We start from the raw sequence: 6,189 nt of genomic DNA on the forward strand, positions 1-6,189 counted from the left end.
ACCTCTTCAGCATGCCATCGTGTTTGGCAAAGGCCTGATAACAAGCCATTCATTTGATTCGGGTGTGTGGGAACAAGGATGCATCTAAAAGCTGCAGGACGGTAGCTCTCGAGGACCGGGATTGGGCACACCTGATTTACACCCTGAGGACAGACAGGAAACCTTTGGCACCGTGAGCTGAACCGGCTCAAACTGCCAAACTGCAGCCTCAGAGTGACGACTGCAGCGGATCCAAAAATCACAGCATAAAAGCAACTTCCTGTTGTCTCCTCAGGAGCTCTGATACAATGTTTTGTGCCACGTGGATCATTCACAGACATTCAGTCCCTGTTTATTGGTCCTAAATTCTGTTCAGGTTAGGATAAACCCCGCCCACTCACATCAGCAGTTCTCTTCGCTTCCATTGGAGGGAGTATCAGTCACTTGTCTGACTGAGGTTTGGGTTTAACAAAGATCTCCTCGGGACTCAAAACATCTGGCTGCAGATGCTGTGATTCATGATAAACTCAGATCGTTGTGACCTGAGACCACCAATTTGTGAGAGACAGCCAATCACAGGAAGCAGCTTTGAAAGGGAGGAGTTAGAACTTGGAGAGCGGATTATTCTGAATCCAGAAATTGAACCGCGGAATACTTGCAGCAGACAAACCCACAGACGGCGTCTTCTCAGACCACAAAGCCTCGGTAACAAACCAAGCGGGCACCTACCTGTCCAAGTCGTCCACAGGTGAGCGGAGTGTGAGGTCGATGCCGCAGACGGCTCAAATAAAGCTTCTCTGACTCCAAGCATCATGTGGTGGATTAGCGAGGATCCAGGGCTTGGTGCAGCACCGGGATTCGCTGCAGCAGCGAGTTGGCGTCCAGGATCCTCTGCTTTAAGCCTGACTAATCACTAATGACGGACAGGTGGGGGATAGGGAAGGGGCGGGGCTTCCAACTGACAGGTGGCAGTGGAAACACCGAGTGGGCTTAAAACTCTCAGTTTACTCTGTGCAGAAGAGTCATGCAACACCCAATACTGTTATCAAAACTGGTCGCTAAGGAAATGTGCGGTTTATTTTTGTTTTCTTTTAGAATAAATGACTCATTGTGAGGGAAACGCATCTTATCAGCAGGCCACGCCCACCGCACCCATGGAGATCAATAAAGTTTAATCTAACCTGCAGGGATAATGGGTCCTGATTCATCTGTGGTGCTGACCCGCTTTAAAAATAAAATGTTATTTGTTTCACACAGCTGCTGCCTGATGACATCACACTTCAGTGTCACGATTACTTATTGATCTTCAGCAGCTGATCAACAGAGCCTCTGATTCAGACTCAAAGCTTCTCCTGAAGCTCAGAGTGCAGACAGATCTTCAGTTATTGATCAGTTATTGCTCACAGGTCATCTGGACTGGATCAGAAGTATGATCAGCAGAGAAGAAGAACCTGGGATTTGTTGATCTGGCATTTCATGGCTTCATAAACCAAATGTGTCCCCACGACTCCTCTTTGACGATTCAATAGTGTCACAGAAACCAAACACCAGTCTCCAGGCAGGACTTTAATACCTGATGATATCACCGACTCTGATCAGGTACCTAACACACGTGAGCGTGTTGTTGTGTTTCCTTCTTCTGTTGTTGGATCCTCGAGTAGAGCACAGCAAATGTCCTCGGATTCTTCTCACAGAGCTTTGTGCATCGCAGCGCCCCCAACAGGTCAAAGTCTCAACTTTCAGATTCAACTTCCTGTTTCTGAGTACAGTCTCATCTCTGATTGGTCCATGCTGATTGGTCCATGCTGCCCTCCGTGTGGAGGATGGGGCAGGCGGGCCGTGGTGTGCTTCAGTAAATGAAGAGTCAGTCCCTCAGGAGGTCCTGAGCTCCTTTACTTCCTGTCTTTGCTCCTTACGACAGCGTGTGATACCTGGTGTTAGGTGAGACAGGTGAGTCGCAGGTGAAACAGGTGTGCCGACGCCCTTGCCTCCTCTTTGTTCTGCTAAAAATCAGACCGCTGGCTCAGTCCGAAACCCGACTCCCAACCGCCCCCAGTTTCCCATTTCAAAGCCATAATCCTGTAGCAACACCTGGCAGGTACGGTTACATCACACTGTCGTCACAGCAACCACAACACAGCCAAACAGGGAGAGCTCCAGGGAGACGCCCAGAAGATGGGACAGACGTTTTTCACTTTGATCTCAGAGTTCATGGGAAAAGTTTATAAGTGATATCATCATAATGCGTGTTTCCACTCCATTTATACCTGCTGTTGACATCACACACAGACCCTCATGACAACACGTCCACTGACCCTGGATTCAGTTATGGTGCACAGTACAGCACAGTTAAGACCCGCTCACCATGGACAAAACCCTCCAACCACCAAGCTGAACACAATCAGAGGTGGAGTGGAGCAGCACAGTCATGGAAACATCCAGAAATATCCTGCGAGGCTCTCAGGAGGATGGCAGGCTGACGATGGTTCCCATGAAGAGCACTGATCCAAGACCAGCTGTGGCCTGCAGCAGCCTGACAGGAAGCCCACATACAAACACTCGATTACACAACCAGCTCAAAGGTCCTCCAACTGTTCAGCTTCAGAGCCCGCTGACCTTTGACCTGCAGGAAAAACAACCCCATCTTCCAGCAGTAAACACACACACAGCTGAAGCAGGTCTGATCACACCTTCTGTCAGAACCACTTCAGTGAAGTAACAGTGACCTAGACGTGACCTCAGAGAGGCTCATTATAGTGTATGGGGGAAGGAGCTTTCTGATAAACATCAGGTGACTGTGACCCGGTCAGGTCACTCACCTAGCTGCTCTGCTCTCGGCAGTGATGGCACGAGGTTCAGTGCACCACATGAATCCAGGTGTTAGCCGGTACCACCGGGAGGAGCAGAGAGCTTCCAGGCCGAGCCGAACAAGTGGAGCACCGGGCAGCCCTGTGCATATAGCCGGGGAGGGTCGCCTGCTGCCTGGGCCGCCTCACACACCTGCCCGCTGACTGCTCGGATCCGCCATCAAAAGCAGGCAGGTGTTTTTATTCCGGAGAGAGCGAGCACCCGGGCGCAGGGAGGAGCTGCCCTTCACCTTCATTTACTATTATGAACACACAGTGTGCCAAACTCCATTTAAGATTCTGTTGATTTAAGAAGAACTGGACTCCAGCCAGAATAAATGAAGGTGTGGGCTGTAAATGAGAAGCTGGGAGCTGAAATGGAAGCTTCCAGCCATTCCGGCGCACACACTGCCCGCTCCTAGCACCTCTATCCGGAATAAACTGGCATTAAAGTTGGTCTTTAGCTCCAGTCACCCATCCACTAAGACTCTTTGAGACACACCAACAGCAACAGAGAGCGCGGCCATAAAAGTTTAATTTACACTCACTTGAGCCCTGTCTGTGTTTTTGAGTGAAGCCGAACTGAGGCCGAGACACTGGAGCTTCAGGTAAAGAGGACTCGGGTATGTGTGTGCGCGCGCGCGGTCACAGCTTCACTGTGTGTGATCTTTCCGGCGGAATCTGGTGTGGGAGCCCGTGACCGCAGGGCTGCTGCCACAGAGTAGAGGGCAGCTCAGCTGCTCCGGTCCGCAGTTCCACTAAGGTCAGAGGCTCGAAGCCGCTCACAGACCACCACCCACGGCTCAGAGCCGCCGGACTAACCCGGACCTCAACGCCCCCCCTCCGCGGCGGATCAGGAGACTCACCTGCAGGTGCGGCTTCAAAAATCCCGAGGTCACAGAGACATGGCACAGTCCGCGCTGAGAGCTCCGGGCGCTTCACCGGCTCCTGCCTGCACTCTGTGTCTGAATAACTGCACTCCTGTTCGGCTGCGGGAGCTCCTAGCGGAGATTAATCTGCGGCTGACTCTGGATCAGCTTTAAAGCAACGGACCGCAGTAGAGGGCGGTGTGTGCCCTGAGTGAGGACTGACAGGACAGTCTGCCTACTTGACCACGCCTCCTTCACGCCAATCAGGTCGTTAAGTCTGACGTCACTAGCCGTGTCTGGGCCTAAACTCTGCTGCAGGTCCATATATCAAATGATTACTCAGCATTACTGAGAGTTGAAAAACTGTCTAAAGTCTTAAATCTTTAATAAAATGATCAGCGTTCTGCTCTACCAGGTGTAACAATTGAGTTTAACATCCAGGCATCCATGAAAACGCAATTTATGACATTTAACGGAGTTAGAAGTTAGCAGGAAGTTAGCTCGCTAGCTTCTATCTAAATACAATATAGCATGTCCTGACTGCGGGGTTTTGGACGTGATAACAGAGCTGTACGTTTGAATTTGTTTCCAAAACCCCGCAGTCAGGACATGCTATATTGTATTTAGATAGAAGCTAGCGAGCTAACTTCCTGCTAACTTCTAACTCCGTTAAATGTCATAAATTCCGTTTTCATGGATGCCTGGATGTTAAACTCAATTGTTACACCTGGTAGAGCAGAACGCTGATCATTTTATTAAAGATGAAAGACTTTAGACAGTGTTTTAACTCTCAGTAATGCCACAGTGATCATTTGATATATGGACCTGCAGCAGAGTTTAGGCCCAGACACGGCTAGTGACGTCAGACTGAACAATCGGATAATATGAACTAATGAAATAGTTATGATATTGGTAATACAGAGAAATAAAAAACAAAAATAACTGGAAACATTTTATTATCAATATTTTTTTATTGAAGTTACAGTGTGTCAATTTTTCACTAACAGATGTCAGTGGCTGGAGTCTGCTGAGTTTTGTTTTCTTAACCCTCCCAAATCAAGAGCATAATCCTAGCTACGGTGGCTGCTGTAGGACAAAAATGTTTTAATCAGCCAAGAGAGATCAAAGACACTGAATCTAGATTTTACCTCATAACAACTGGCATATTTCTACTACTTTTTTAAAAATACATTATAAACACATTTGAATAATATCAATACTTAGCAATAAATCTGGAATAAAACCCAGAAATGTGTCAATTAGATATTTTGGGTTCTCCTCAAAAATGTGGGCTACTGTTCATCTGCAAAGTTGCAGGTTCAGATCTGGCTCGGAGTTTTCCCTCTTGCAAAGGCTGGCAGTGTGTATCTGTTTACTCTGGAGGAGGCTGCAAAACTTCATGAAAGGACTCAGACATAAATAAATGGTAAATGGCCTGCATTTGTATAGCGCTTTACTAGTCCCTAAGGACCCCAAAGCGCTTTACACTACATTCAGTCATTCACCCATTCACACACACATTCACACACTGGCAATGGCAAGCTACATTGTAGCCACAGCTGCCCTGGGGCGCACTGACATGAGTCGATGACTCAGTTATTAAGCTCAGATCCCACTGATAAAAACTATAGGTGAGCTGCTGAGGATATGCTGAACTTTTCTGCCGTAAAACTGCTCTTTGTTCCACTGCTGGGCTACGCTAGCTGCTACTAACCTCCATTAGCTTCTGTTAGCATCTGTTAGCCCTGTCTATAACACAGTGTAAAAACGTAATTAACCTGTTTTTACATTAGATGGATTTTACATTATTGTGGATTGAATGTTATTAGTGCACCAGTTCAGTGCTCGCCACTGAAAGCTATAAATATCTTAAAAATATTCCAAAATGAGGGACATATTGATTTTTGATCTATAAATGTCTCAATAAACCAATAATCTTCAATTTATTGAGACAGTGCTGATCAGGTCACCTAAAGCTGCCTTCCAGCCTACACTCAGGGAAGAAGGGGGCCCTTGCAGTGATAAGGCAGCGAGGGCCCCCCCTGCTGGGACAGGACACACTCAGCAACAGAGAGACAGAACCTCTGCCTGCAGTAAAACACCATGGTACTAGTACTCAGTAAAAGTATCCGAGTACAGTCAGGACTCTTCCACGTGGCCTGAACCCAGAGATCAGTTTGTTAGCCAGAATCCTCAGGGAGAAGAGCTGTGAATGATGAAATAATGTAATGAAAATAATCCAAAAATCAGTCAATTGTCATGGTGACGACAATGAAAACAGGAAGTCATGTGACTGGAATTTCTGTAAAACCTTTTGTGAAAAGACTCAGAGTTCGTAACTGCGGCTAGCCTTATGCACACGTGTTTGTAAGAGTTTCACCTTCAGGAGGAGAATATCTTAATGAGTCACACAAATATGGCAAATGTGAATTAAAAGTCTGACACACAATTGCAAACTGCACAAAATCTGAAAAATCCTGCCTGTTTTCAAAGAG

At 47.4% G+C, this 6,189-nt stretch overlaps 1 protein-coding gene across 7 annotated transcripts in view; it reads right to left on the reverse strand.

Moving 5' to 3' along the window:
- Positions 1-3,919, reverse strand: part of eps8a (EGFR pathway substrate 8a, signaling adaptor) — a 30,942-nt gene extending 27,023 nt beyond the window's left edge. For 5 of the 7 annotated variants that reach the window (XM_005734184.2, XM_005734182.2, XM_005734185.2 and 2 more), the window contains exon 1: positions 709-875. The gene's annotated coding sequence lies outside the window, so the exon portion shown is untranslated. Of the gene's footprint in view, positions 1-708; positions 876-3,691 lie in introns of those variants that run through there. The other 2 variants (XM_013911171.1, XM_005734181.2) reach the window with 2 other exon arrangements.
- Between the last annotated feature and the right edge of the window lie 2,270 nt (positions 3,920-6,189).

The sequence above is a fragment of the Pundamilia nyererei genome, unplaced genomic scaffold (genome assembly GCF_000239375.1).
Source record: "Pundamilia nyererei isolate P.nyererei 1_Seehausen unplaced genomic scaffold, PunNye1.0 scaffold00057, whole genome shotgun sequence".
NCBI lineage: Eukaryota > Metazoa > Chordata > Actinopteri > Cichliformes > Cichlidae > Pundamilia > Pundamilia nyererei.